Source organism: Ruditapes philippinarum, unplaced genomic scaffold (genome assembly GCF_026571515.1).
Source record: "Ruditapes philippinarum isolate M1 unplaced genomic scaffold, ASM2657151v2 ctg1499_1_1_1_1, whole genome shotgun sequence".
Classification (NCBI taxonomy): domain Eukaryota; kingdom Metazoa; phylum Mollusca; class Bivalvia; order Venerida; family Veneridae; genus Ruditapes; species Ruditapes philippinarum.
Window position 1 is genome coordinate 79,069 of NW_026864636.1, and position 15,701 is coordinate 94,769.

Sequence of the window (15,701 nt, forward strand, 5' to 3'; positions counted from 1 at the left end):
TGTTTGTATTAAAGAAATGATCTTCTAACTGATAAGTACCTAGACATATTTTTGTTATAATTTTTGTTCGATTTGTCGACAACCGAAAATGTTTTAAATGCTCTATCTTAAGCATATCCCCATACCAAAGTAGTTAGGATGAATGATCCTTTGTCACGCAAATATACGTTTTATCTTTAAATGTGTAAATAAATGGTTTAGGTTTGCAATATTGTAATAGAAATGCGTCAACAACTGGCATGTTTACTTCCCTTAAATCAAACGATTTTTTTTATAAATGTTAAAAACCATAACGATCACTATAACTCTATAGAAAAAAAGCTATATTACAAATCAGTTTTAATCATATCAAATAGGTAAAACAGAAACTAAAGGGTATAAACTTGCACATGTTGTATGAATTAGGACTAATGAAAACAGCAATCGAACAAAATATAAAAAAGTTAAAAAAAAAATGGTTACTTTATACGAAGATAATTTTGTTAATTAAGTAATAATTATCCCCAAGCTGTTGTGACATTGACACATTTAAGGTCATTAAACATATCCCAATTTGCGATGTGTTAATACAAAGCGAAGCCCTTTTACATGACCGTGATAATTGTTATACACCTCGTCGTTCGTCCGCTCGTCTGTTAGCAGTCTTGTATACAATCTGTATCTTTTTTATTGTGAGAAAGAAATTGAAACTACATAGCTGAAATGTAAATCATAATGAGGCGATGAACCTTATTTAATTAACATTAGGCCACTCTTAGTCAGGAATTGAACTCTCGTCGTTTTAACCGGGTGAATGAAATTTAAACTATTTGACAGACATGCCAGTCGTCATCAGACAAAGTGCAAAATGCTTATATGCGCTCCGTCAGATCAAGGTAATGCTCAAATATCTAAAATGAAGGAAACATACTGTTTAATGAATGTCGTTTGTTTAAACATATTTTATCCGTAATATACAAGAACACACTTTACATGTTATTTAAAACCAATAAACCAAATACGGATAAGATTAGAAGAAAGCTATTTCTTAAGTCTTTCTTAACTGTCCTTTAAACTCAACGTTATTTAATAGTAAAGTTCTTTTACTTCGCTTATATTGGAAGCTGTAAGCTCCTTGAAACACACATGAATCCGTTCCGGAAACCGACCAGTACTAAGCAATATTAATGATGTAATATGTCTGGCTCAAGGAATCAAAGACTTGCCGCTGATGGAGTTTGAACCCTCGCGGCCTAGATTTGTTACATTACTAACCAATCGGCAACTCCATGCCGCCGTAATTGTTTAAGAAGAAAACATATTCTGTCATGATTAAAAGTTGTAATTACAGGCATGAGACAAGCAATCCAAACACAATGCGTTACTTTCGTCCACGAGTTTTAGTTGCATTTAATATATTTTTTTTTCTAAATTCTCTGAAACCAGTTTTATTCAGAAGTATATAAAACTTTAGGATTAGTTGAAAATTATTTTTGTCCTTATGTCTAGACGGTAGGCCGTCCGGGTCATAACTTAAAATAAACTCAAGGCATCGCCTATCTTTACTTTATCGAAAATCCGGATCTTTTCTCATAGGTGGATAGATCTGATTAAGGAAAAGTGCATTGCCTACGAGCCATTACTCCCTGTAAAACATGTGTAATAAATCATATTCAGTACATAATAATATTTAGTTGTCAAAAGCAAAGCTTTTAATATAATCTAGTATGATTATTAACGACCTAAACTTTTGCTGACCTAGGGGTGTATGAGGGTTATTTAGCCGAGTTCTAGTTCTAACAAGAATTTTTGATATAAAATACATTTCTGACACATTTAATGAATTGGGTTTTAACCTAATTAAAAGATAAATGTTGATTACTCAAAGAAATTTGCATTCGTTTTCATATTGTCCCTCATTTTTGTAAAAAAACCTACTGATACTGATACTGTATAACTAAATAAACTGTCGGCGAAGTTTCGTTGGTAAGGATGTAATTTGTTTAAAGCTACTATCCCACAGATTGTAGTTTTCGGCGTCATTTAAATAAAATGACACAAAAAAATGTTTCTATCACAGGCCCGTGCATTTATATGAAACTACATGATTGATAATAATATATAATGCGTTCCAGAATAAAGAAGGAAATTCCATGTGTCTTTTTTCCGGGGGTTGACCTAAAGGCACTTTTTCAGTAACACATTTACATGCACAGAGAGAGAGAGAGAGAGAGAGAGAGAGAGAGAGAGAGTGTTGGCTCAGACGAAACGCATTGTACCTGTCCGTTTTGCGGATAATAGTCCTATATCTTCTTATATGGGATTATTTTCTAAGGATAATGTTGGACATCGTTGTTATTTGATAAATACATGTATACATAGAAAAATATATTTCTTATACTTTTAGATTGATAAGTAATACTGTCATGTATGCAGCTCATTCTCCGTAATCGGTATGAGTGTTCGCAAATGGTCTAATAATGTTCAATAAAATGAATATACATGATACTTTTTCATCATTCCTCACACGTTAGTATGATCTGTTCCTTTCATTGTTATTTATGTAGTTGAAATGTGTTCATGATATATGGTTTACACCCGTTTTAAGATGATATAACCAATGACAAAATAGAGGTTAATTTAATAACGCAAACATTTGTTGTTGTTGTTTTTTTTTTTTTTGGACAATTCGTTACTTTATTTAACATTTTCATTCATACATCATAGTGTTATAATGAAAATATGTAGTGAATAAACAACAAAAATAAGAAAAAAAGTTAAATGCTATCTAAAACTGATATTAATATTATTATATTAATTAATATCTTTTTTTAAGCTAGTAGTAGCATATAATTGTCAATTATTTATACAAAAAACTTATTCATTTAACAACAATGTAATTGCCCCTCACCTCTGTGGGTTTAAATCCCGACAGGGACTTTGGATTCTTTCATGTGAGGAAACTATCCAGCTAGCTTACGGAACGTCGGTGGTTCTACTCAGGTACCCGTTTGTGCCTGAAATAATGCACGGCAGGGCACCTGAGGTCTTCCTCCACCAGTAAAGCTGGAACGTCACGATATGACCTATACTGTGTCGATGTGACGTAAAACCCAAACATAACAAACAAACTACAATGTAATCATTATTTACATTAATTTAGCATTTTATGATAGGGAGATTTTTACTTTTTTTTTAATTATTAATAAATAAACAAATAAATAAAGGGATGAATAGATAAGTACATATAAGTAAATACATAAATAACTTAATCACATAAACCGCGGCGCAGGAGTGTAATAAAGCCAAATAATAAAAACCATATTACACTATAACAACACTATGACGTGACGTCATTTGCGCTATATAGAAACATAGCGTTAAAGCGCGCTAATGTTAGCGTTACACTATGAACGCGTCATTGAAGAATTACACATTTTAACAGTTTACTGTTCTTATTTTATATATGTGATAAAAAGAATATTATATTCGTGTAGATTCGATACTAAATTTATTGAACTCGTTGAATAAAACAATATTATGCTCGCCAGAGGCTCGGATAATATGATTTTATTTAACTCGTTCAATAAATTTAGTATTACACTACACTCATTCAATATCCTCTATATATGAACAAAAAATAATTAATTAATTATAATAAAACAATAATTAAATAAAAAAGAAAAAAAAATAATTAATTGATTTATTAAAATAAATAAATAAAAAAATACATAAATTATTGATTTATTATTAATATAAAGTGATTGAAATGTGATATATATTTTATATGGTTAAAATGTAATAAATATGCGGTTTATCAATATTATTTATATATGCAATGATGTGATTGATTGGTGTCATGAACATCTATTGTTTTAATGCTGAGTGAATATTATAATTATATAACCCGGTTCAGAAAGAATACAAAGCTCATTCAACAAAAGTTTTATTTCAAAAGATTTTTAAAATACTAATAATATTCAAGATTATGCGGACATTTAACAGATAACTGTTTGCTATGCATGCATGTTCCAAAAGTGCAAATTCAATTTTCTAAAATATCTTTACTCAAAGAAGTTGCAAATCTTATAAGCTATCATTCTAGGCTAATCGTAAAATCTCTAATTGTAAAATATCGCATGGTTTGGAACTTTTCCTTTGTTCTTACTAACCCATTATACTCAGTACACTTCAATGAGCATTTGATAACTGTATTGATATATAGAAGTACAGTGTTTTCATTGATTCATATAGGAAAAAACGACTGCTATATAGCGGTCGATGTATTTTCGCACCTTGTATATATAAATGTAGTTTTTTTCACAGAGGCTCAAAGGGGGCAGTGGTAACGAACATTCCCAGTAGCAAAAGAAATGGAATCAATAAAATATAATAAATAAAAAAAAATACAATGAAACATATAAACAAAGATAATTAATGAAATGAAATTTACTCTCATTTAATCAAAAGGTTATTTCCAATGAAAAAAAAGCCCTTTAATCTTGAATCAATATTGGTAACAGTTTATAATCCGCCTCTAACATTGGATGTCTTTTGTATATCTTTTTTTTGCGGCAGCGAAAACAACTTGAAAAAAACTGCCTTTTCATAAATAACTTTAATGTAGCTAACGATTTATTTATTTATTTCTATTACAAAAAAGAAAACATTATGCCATTGCGATAAAACAGATATAGTATATGAAACTCGTTAGTTACGAGGATATAGCACTGGCTGGGTGACATCTCGGGATGTTTCTGAAAAAAAATGTCTCGGCCTAACGGCCTCGCCATTTTTTAGCAGAAATATCCCTTGATGTCGCCCCAACCAGTGTTCTCATAACTAACTCGTTTCATGTACTATAACTATTACATAATGTACATTTTGTACAACTCGTTTCATGTACTATAACTATTACATAATGTACATTTTGTTAGTCATATGTACCTGCATCTACTACATAAATGAAATATTGCATGTTTCCATATTCAGTTATATTAATGTTTCCCTTTGTTGATTATGCACTGAATCATTCTGTTATGCATTTCCTATAACAACAGCATAATAAATTCATAATTTTCGTTTATCTGTTTGCACAAACAGCAGACACATACGTTTATCTCACATACTCTTTTCCTTATCGGCTTATTACGCAAAAATTTCATTAAATATTGTGCAATAAATATACATATTACGGACCGACTTTTAATAATTGTGAATGATAACGGTAATGATAAAAGCTTAAAACCTTTGTTCATTCATTTTCTTTCTTTTCAGTAAACTATTGCTTATACTATATCAATACAAGTATGAAAACATGTAAGGTATTATACAGATGCATGTACACATGAATGTAGGAACAACTAACATTGTATAAACTCTTCAAATTCCAATTCAATAAGTATAAAATGATAGAACCTTTTTCGAAACAAAATTTTGACAGGTCCTTACTAAGGCCCACATGGTTACACGTTTAAACGGATTCGTTTCGATTTTCATTCGTAAACGGTTACGATATTTTTTTACCGTTTAATCGAAATGACCATATTGTCTTACAAATTATCTTAATCATTGCCTGTAATCATGGGTTTTCTTTATAGCGAAATGGGGATATAATGCGGAAAATGTGTGCCGCATCAATCGTAATGTGCCCTGAACATTATTTACTTGTACATGTATATAAAATAGAAAGTAAGTCATCATTTGGCGACTCGAATACATGGTGTAGTATAGTACATAGAAGTACCACCGTTTAAACGGTATCGTTTCGGTTCTTAGCAATCGTGTAAATGTTTACAAAAAATTGTAAACATGGGAGCTTTAGTCCTTACAGGGTTAATACATTATTGTATCGGCTAGATAACGGTTTCCCTCATCATAGGCATAGTAGATTTACATTGCTTCCATTCTAGAGTATTTCGAAAATATTAAAAACTACAAATCACATTTGAAGATTTGATTTATTTTCTTTGGACCGGGCGGTCAAGGATAACCTACGAAAGTGCAAGCACTTATTTCCAGTAGGGTCCTTACCTAAGCAGACTCTAGAGACAGCTATGAGATACAAGGGAATCCGGGAACTAGTCCCTAGCTCTTATTGAATAGATTCCTTGGTTCTTTTACATGGCCAGTGTATAGCACTGATACATGCGATGATTACCTGGATTTCTTATCAGTACACCTCTAGTTAGGTGGGAAACACTGAAAGTGTTTCTGAAAAATCCCAAGGGTGTAACCCAGGATAGAACCCGGAACCTCAGGAGTGACAGTCAGTGGTCTAACCAACTGAGCTTTCGCGCCACCTATTTTTTTCAATTTATGATAGGATAAAAAACTTCTAAATATGACATCTATAAGCGGGTTATATGCTCTATTATAATCATCTGATAAAATGCTAAGCTACAAAGATTTATAAATATGTTGTGACAGTTAAATAACCAACAGTCTATATTAAAAATAAATAACAAGTATAAGAATACGCTTAGTAAACTCATTCTTAGAACATGTCATGATTATCTTATTTACAGAAAATATGACATTAATTGTTCTTATTGCCATATTAAGAATTTGAGTTATCAAATATGAAAATGTCGTAATTTGAATGCCTACCAACAATAACAGTTTAACGTTATACATTTACAAAATATTTTTGTAGAAATTAAAATGAATCTTTAATTATCATAACCCGCCTGTGTAGCACGTTGTTCGAGCCCTTTATCGTTAAAATCATTGCTAAACTTTGCTTTGAAACTATAGGTTTTGAAAAGCATCAAGCTGTTGTGAAACACTTGATTTATTCAAGCTTTATTAATATACAATTCCTATTTGTGTTTTTGTTTCTGTTTATTTAGTACTGTGTCAATATAATGAAGAAAAGCACTAAATGAACTGTTTATTCTACTTGTCATTTATGTACGTAATAATGAAAAATATTCACTAGATATGTGTCTTTTACTAGAAACACAACCGTTTTCAATAAATCTTTTATTATAGAGACTAGTGTCAAAATTATTCCAAAACACACATCGGAAAAAGCATGTACAAAATCGCACATATGAGTACAAAACAAGTACAATGAAACAGGAAATGAAAATAACATATTGTCTAATTAATATAATTTCAGTACTTTGAAAGTCAATTACATTTGTATTAAAAATATGATTATATTGAAATTGATTTGCACTGAAACATTGAAAGTATGGTCAGTTTAATATCTTAACATGGACGGAAAATAACTGTCACAAAATACTTTACGATAACTAGCATAAGAATAACATTGCCTGAAATGAAACTTTTTTTCACACGTCATCCAGTTATTTGTCGGTTTTAAGGAAAACTGAATGCTGCTAGCACTTCTAAATTAAGATCACTATACATATACTGTATATATAAAGTGTTTTTCTTTGGGAATTCCATTATCAACCCTTTATGAGCTTCGTCCAATTATTTACGGTTTTAAGATAGTTTTATCGCAATTAATTTATCCAAATGTATAAGATAGAAATCAAGAAACAAGAAATTTATGTATGTTTTTTCTAAAGATTAACATATAAGTAAAAGCTCGTTTTAACATTTGTTAGTAAGGTCAGTGTTTTAATTTGGGATTTATATAGGGACCTGTGAAAGACAATTGTTTTTGATGACTTACGTTTACTGAATAATATTTGCTTACTTTCCTTTAGTGCTAGCTACCGTTATAAAATTGAAACTGAATAACCGACCATTTATTCAGTATTTGCCTAATATATTCTCCAATTTCTTCTACGATTGCACCATAAAAGATATATCTCATATGACTGTAAATTGAAATAACAAACAGCATGTACAAAAACGCTTTGACGATAGTTTTTATTACTGGTATCATTGTAAAACGCCGTTGTATTTACAAAAGGCTTTATGCACCTATCAACTATATATTGCATGCTATTCATTATATGTACACCAAACAATATCACAAAACAACGATCCTAAATGAGTAGTTGACATTCTAAATATTAAGCGGTTGGTACTGTCAAAAACGAGAAGATCCATTAATGTGAAGAAAGAAACATATTTTATCTTTTGTGAACATTGATTTGAAAGTTTCGTAAGGCTTAGCGTTAAGATTTAGGACTGATTTATCGTAGGTGTATATAGCTAGATATTGTAAAATATCTTTTATAATAATTATACAAGTTCCCAAAGGCTTGTGATTTCTTTTTCGCAAATCACCCTCCGATGAATTACTAAAACTGCATTAATTGAGGCCATATCTCGTTTTGCTATCATAAAGCCATTTTGACCCCTTTTTGACCCTAGTTTATACCGTACAGTTTTTATCCCTATACTATTACTGCTTTCAAAGATATTTTTACAAGCATATTTGTTTTAATATAAATGAAAAGTCACATTAAAAAGTATGTTTTTGTTCATAAAGATATAAATATTTCTATTACTAATGTCGTTTTTTATTTTAAAGTTAAAAAATATAAGTGCATTATTTTTAATACTTTATCTTAACATAAAATGTTAAAATCTTCAACACTTATTGACGCGTTTTGCTAAATACAGTAGAATCAGATGGCACAATTCTATACATTTAACATTATAGTTATTGTGGAACTGTATAACAACATGTCATACTTACAGTTACTTAATACAAACAAAATTTTAATGCATCTCTAAAGTTAAAATATTTTTAAAAAATCGCAAAGGAAATCTAGATAAGCATGATAAATGATAACCTTTGTAGCGAAACAATCAAGTACATGTACTTAAATTAATGCATAGAATGCTAAGAGGAACACATATGTAATGTGAAAACATATCTGTTGTTATGATTCAACAAATCAACTAATTTGGATTAAATAACTTTGGTGTAATGTCAAATTGAACAAAAGCTTTCTAGCACAATAGGTACATGGTATGTTGTTCAACGTCAGTAGGCATACAGTTAAAATCACTTGATCATGCAACATTAAATTCGATGCTACATAATGTAATTAATAGGTACGTTCGATATTTTTTAATTTATTAATTTTACATGCCGTTTCAATTTTCCCAAATAAAGATTGTGTTCCTATGTTTTTGCGTGCATTTTGTTTTATATTATTCGTCTTTGATTTTAGTTTTCTAAACGCTGTTCAAAACAGCTATTACCGCGGTGATATAATTCATGTTGTTCTTTTTCATTACTTGATTTCATTTCAAGTCAGTTTCAATTTTACTTGTATGAATATGGTATATTTAGAGTAACTTCTAATCTTTAACACTTTTACAATGAATCATGAAATACATGTTAACTTGGATTATTTTATCTTGATAGATCAAAATGAAACATTGCATCTAAATAATATTTTTTATGTACCTTAACTTCATGAAAAAAGCCTAATAAAACGTAATTGCGAAGAAGATATTTTTGGTTCCGAAGAGTCCTCACAATTTTTTTCAAATTATTATGCTGTCCCAACATTGATACACATACATGTCATAATACAGGATGTCACTTGATCAAGGTAAAGGAAAACTTGTCCCTAAATATGTTCCCATGCGCGTACGACCAAATTGGAGACTTGAGTTCTACTTCCACCATGTTCTTTACCAGGTATTTCGCCAAAATATTATTCTTTTTTAAATTGATAAATATTCACGGTGGTAAAGAAGAGAATCAAAGTTAGGCACAATAGAGACCTTGTATGTCTTTGTAAGTTGTTTGTGTAAAACATTAAAAGGCACGCGGTAATGCTTCACACCATGAAATCCCGTTTTCAGGAAGTTAAAAATCACTTATTTAGTGCCCAGTCTGAGAAAAAGACTTAGAACTAGCACCTCGCCTAATATATATTTGACAGCGGAATAAACTCTGCCTTTATGGATAAGTTTATTCTTGGGTAGCCTGGTGTCATCTTAATACATTTGCACCTATAAACATGTATGTGATTTCTTGCTTAATATAATGATTCATATTGTAGAGACCATAAGCCTCACTTTAATACTTCGGGGGTGTGCGTGATATTCCGCTGCGTGACAGACGATATTTTATGGCACTGTACTTTGATGGGGGTATATATTTAACCTGTGTCTGTTTTATATAGATACCTTTCATGTTGCATATCTATATATACAACTCAAAATTTGCTAAGGATCACCTTTTTGACATTGCATATTTCAGTCTTATTATCATCATATTAAAATCATATTCCCTCTAACGATACACCTGTACGGGCACCTAATAATCGTGTACTTTAGTTATCGATTTGTCATGTACATCTTTCACAATAAGCACATGGAAAAGCATAGCCATTATGGCGTTTGGTGTTTTATGGCCATGCGCTTTCACTTAAATGTGAACAAGTCGTTTTTATTGTACAACTGTGTTCGAAATTAACAAACTATGGCAAATCGACAGGCTAGACGTCGTCTTAATGAAGATGAGATAAACAGGGGTATTGGAATGTTGGAGGGTGGCCGTTCACAAAGGCACGTTGCCCATGTCCTTTGGGTATCCCAGAGCGTTTTCTCCAGGATGTGGAACCGATTCCGAATGACTGGAAATGTCTTGCAGAGCCATGCCGGAGGTCGGGCACGTTCAACGACTCAAGCCCAGGACCGATTTATTGTCCTTCAGGCCAGGCGCAAGCGGTTCTCGAACGCTACGACCTTACGTAACGACTTCCAGAATGCAACTGGTGTGCGTGGAAGCACACAAACTGTTAGAAACAGGTCAGGTTTCATGATGCTGGGTTGAGGTCACGGAGGCCAGCAATTAGCATTCCTTTGACCTAACATTCAAGAGCGTTTGCAATGGGCGCAGACTCATGTCACATGGACAGATAATGACTGGATCCCGGTCCTCTTCACTAATGAGTCAATTTTTGTGTGGACTTCACGGACAGACGGGCTAGGAAGTGGAGAAGTCCAAATAAACACTTAGCTCCAGCATGCGTTGCAGAACACGACCGTTTTGGCAAAGGTTTAGTCATGGTGTGAACGGGAATAAGCGCTCAGGGGAAAACGGACCTACACATTTAAAACGGTACACTGATGGCAGTAAGGTACGTCAATGTAATCTTAGACGTCCATGTACGCACGTACGCTGGCGCAGTTGGTCCTGATTTCATTCTTATGGATTACAACGCCCGTGCACACAGAGCTCCACATCACAGACTGATATCTTGAGGTTGCAACTATAGCCCGCATGGATTGACCAGCGAGGTTCCTGAATTTAAATCCAATTGAGCATGCTTGGGATATGCTGCAGAAAGCCGCTTCTTCACGCCACATACAACCAACAACAGTTCAGGAGCTAAGACATGATGGCATAGAGGAATGGGACCGGATTCTTCATTAAAAGGTCCGCAGGCTCATCCTGCGGCGCCGAGGCAAGGCCGTAACTAATATCCGCGGACACAATACCCGGTATTAAACACCCTACGCCAACCATTTCCTGATTTGCTAGATTTCTTTTTATATGTTGATTTTCGTCCAGCACACGCTTTCCGCAACAGGCACATGTCAAGGAACTCTTCCACTGTCATTATTTTTTTATAAAAATCAATTCCTAACTAATTATATTTAATTCCTTTTAATCACTTTTCACATTTATTACAAATTCACTCACTGTAGAAAAACTGATCCTTAGCAAATTTTGAGTGGTATAATTATTAATGTATTAGTTTTATTTCGGGAAGCCTGGTGCCATCTTTATTCATACCAACCTATAAATGTGATTTCTTGCTTACACTGATTTATATTGTAAAGACCATAAGCATTGCAATAGTTTTTACGTCATTGTACATACGTCAATCACTTAATGTATTAAACTGGACTAATGGGGATAGAGGAATTTCTATTATTATAACGAAGTTAAATAGAAAAAGCTTATTGCAGTATGTTTCTAGTTATGTACTGAGTAACTTTTTAGTTTTAACTTCGGTTTGGGCTATACTGCAACCTGATGAACGTGTTACAAAGCTGTCATTTATGCGAATCCGGGTCATTATGAACATGTACTTGAAAATAAGCGAAGTTTTGAACAATATATTTAAGCAGCGTATTTCTTGGTTGGTAAATAAGGTAGGCGATGCTTGGTTATTAAGTCTATGGATATGGTATAGTCTTATTGCAATGAAATATTAGTTCCTTAAGTCTTTAAATAAATAAGATAGTACGTAATTTTTTGGACCTATCTGCGTAATGCGTACTTTGTTGTTCTAGTTTGTACTGTATATTGTTTGGGTTTGAGTACCGGAAACGTCCTTCAAACAATTATACGTGTAAGTTGGATCATCGGACATTTAAACGGGTTGTACTGTTTCAAGGTTAAGATTCTATTTATATATTATTCTTTTATGAACGTTAGAGGGTCAATTATAAAGCTTTTTTGTCTAAAGACGTAAGGTTTAATTTGAAGATGGATGCCCCGTATCGTTGTGCGGAACTGCATGTTGTTTGCAATGCAAACGCGTGCTCAAATGTTTCCGGCTGAATACAATATTAGCAGTTCTTATCGCCCGCGAATAAGTGACCTTATAGACTATAGTCATCTTTTACCTGAATAGAGAAAAACTCTAAAAATCCTGAATATAGACAAAGTTTCCATTATTATTAAAATGCTAAACTTAAAGAAATATTAATCTAATATCTTGTTTAAATATCAGTAAATATTAACAAACACTGATCTTACTAGTAATGTGGTATATAAAAAAAACTAGAAAAAATATATTGATAGATTAAAGAAATGTCTTATTATCAGTTATACTGTTTTCATTTAATGTTTGTATATGCTGCTATTTATCTCGTAAACTGAGTAAATGATAACATTTTAAAAAATATAACTTCATAGTTCCGTAAAATTTAATCTAGACATATACGCATACATACATATACTCTGCAATAAGTACTTCTTAAAGGCTAATTATACATAGAAATGCTACCAATTTTATTTCCTTAAAACTTCAAGTTTTCGGTACACGTGCTAGTAAATACTCATTTTCCATATACATGTCTATCTGCAACTATAGCTATGTTTGCATTCGGTATGATCATAGTGAATAAGTTGAATAAGTTTTTATGGCAGTCAAAAAACTTCTTTTTTACATTTTGCTACCTTTATGACGCATTACTGCAAGTTTAGCGCAGTAATCGCAAATGCGTGTAATAAAAAAATTAACACTACCGTGCAACTTCTCTAATTTGCTAACGAAACATTCCTGACGCGGGCTTTATCGGTATCTCACCGTCACGGTTCATGGTAAACATGATGTTCAGAAGTACGATATATACAACATTTATTAGGATGTGGTAGCGTATAATTGTTTTATAATCAAATGGACTGCACTTAAATTAAGCGGAGGATTATGCGATCATGAGATGTTAATCAAAGGTTATTATTTCAGTTTTTCAGTTCAGGCGAAATAGTATTTATCATACATTTGTAACAATGATCTAATAAGTTGACTTCTAATGCAATATATGTTCCATATACATGTACATTGTACATCAATTCTATGTCGATTATCTATTATATTGAGACCCAAAAGACAATGTTACTTTCTTTTGAATCAAGAAATGAAAACTGAACAGAAATCGGTATTGTTTCTTTTAAAAATAAACATAATTTAGTAACATTTTCTTTATTTTTGCACATTGTAAGAATATTGATATCATACCTTTATATACAAAACGATGAACACATATTAATATCAATAAAATGATTAAAACGATGTTATTAAAACATTTAGAATAAACATATTTTAAAAGCGTATTTGCTTGTGTCTATTATAGGCCATGTGAGTACGCTGAAACTTGTGTCTTCATAAGGCATGCTGAAAATTGATACAAATTAGAGACACTTGTAAAAATTCACACGAGGTCATGAACTTCGACTAGCCGATAAATTATTAATGAATTCTCAATTGTGGCGTGAGTCCACCCTTACCTCACCTGTAATGGATCTTACAATGTACTGGTTTATCAGCCAAAAAGATTCAGGCGTTTGATTATAAATAGGTCTGTTTTATTTTTATAACACCTTTATACTATGCTATTGCAACGGGTTGCAAGACCTGTTCATTTGTTCAATTCATTGTATTGCAGAAAAGAAATAAAAAAAAACTTTTAACAAATGCCAGTGTACAGGGAAAATGGAAAATGTGAAGAATATATGTATTATACAAACCTTGTAAATTGTATGAATGAAATTAATGTGCTGTGAAATCATCGTATGGGAGTTATATTCTTATTTATCTTATTTACGTTAAAATTTTACGCTTTTTATGAATTAATATGTATAAATTTTACGCTTTTAATGAATTTAATATATATAAGTTTTACGCTTTTAATAAATCTGATATTATACATAATTTGATTTACATAAAATTTATATAATATTATACAGAATCTGGTTGTACAAAATTGACATACAGGATTTTATAAATCCATCAAAATTGAAGTAACTTTATTTTTTTTATTTTATTTAAATGCTTGTGATCAATAAAACATGTTATGAATGTAATACCAGGTTGTACTACAAAACAATTTAACGTTGTTTCAATATTTGTTTTCAGATAAATGATCTTAAATGTGAAGAAACAGATGCAATAGAAGAAGTCAATGTTCAAAATATCACATCATACTTAGATTTCATCAAGTGCTGCTTATATATTTTAGTTGTTTTATTTTTTTTAGCAATTAACAGACATATGTTATACATAACATTTGTATCGTATAAAAAATAAATAATAAATAAGTGACGACGGAATTATTTTCATTTCTTTTTATTTAAATACGATAAATATAGTAGACGGGTTTGATTTTCAGACAAGACCTTCCGTTAAGAGTCTAACGCATTTTTTAGTACAAGCAGGTAGTCAATCGTTTTTACATAATTCTGGTACTCTGAATCCATTTTTGGCTCTACCACGCCTGTACTCGAAGTCCTTGACCTTCTAAAGGTCAAATCAAAATGGCCGCCATTGTCTTTTACCATCTACTTAAACATTATTATTTCTGGTACATATCGTATCGTATGTCCGTTTATCTACATGGAATAAAGTTCCAATTACTTTTAGGAATTATTGGCTGATAATTATACAGTCATGCTGTACACATTGACTGCTGTGCCGGCCATCTTTGATTTCAAAATGGAGACATCTATTTAACAAATATAAGTAAAGTGCTTTTAAACAAATGGATCTTTCTGTAGGAATGAGTATCAAAAAATGTAAAATGATAATAGCAACATGTCATGTCGAATTTTACACACTATGTAGGTATACTGCACACTTTAATTTACATCATACTTAAAACTATCACAGATCATTCCTTTTGGACAGTTAATCTATATCAGGTATCTGAGATCCCAAATGTCTTACATAAAACCTGCAAATTTTAATTTACCATTAGATGTTTAAGGGTTTTTTGATAGAATAGTATTTATGTAAACCTGTATGGACACTAGGTCATTTTATAATTTGAATGCCAAGAGTCAAGGTCAGTATGTAAATATTTTAAATATTGCCTATCATCTTCACAGGTCAGCGACTATGTCTCTGGGCCCGCATGTCTTTACAATTTATATTGTACGACCCGATTTAAAATAGAAAAAACAACAACAACATAATCCCTAAAAACGATCAAAATGGCAAAAATGAAATGTTGTAGGCTCGATTTGATTGACCCTGTACATGGACGTTACTTGCAATTGCATGGTACCGTTCAAGCACCCTAGCACCGGCCTACGC

The 15,701-nt window shown here is 31.7% G+C and overlaps 1 protein-coding gene and 1 long non-coding RNA gene across 2 annotated transcripts in view; one reads left to right on the forward strand and one right to left on the reverse strand.

Moving 5' to 3' along the window:
- Positions 1-15,701, reverse strand: part of LOC132726351 (uncharacterized) — a 55,334-nt gene that overhangs the window by 34,785 nt on the left and 4,848 nt on the right. The window lies entirely within an intron of this gene.
- LOC132726346 (uncharacterized) lies at positions 13,211-14,856 on the forward strand. The gene is made up of 3 exons (XR_009625180.1): positions 13,211-13,342; positions 13,744-13,968; positions 14,526-14,856. It is a non-coding gene; the product is annotated as an uncharacterized LOC132726346 (long non-coding RNA).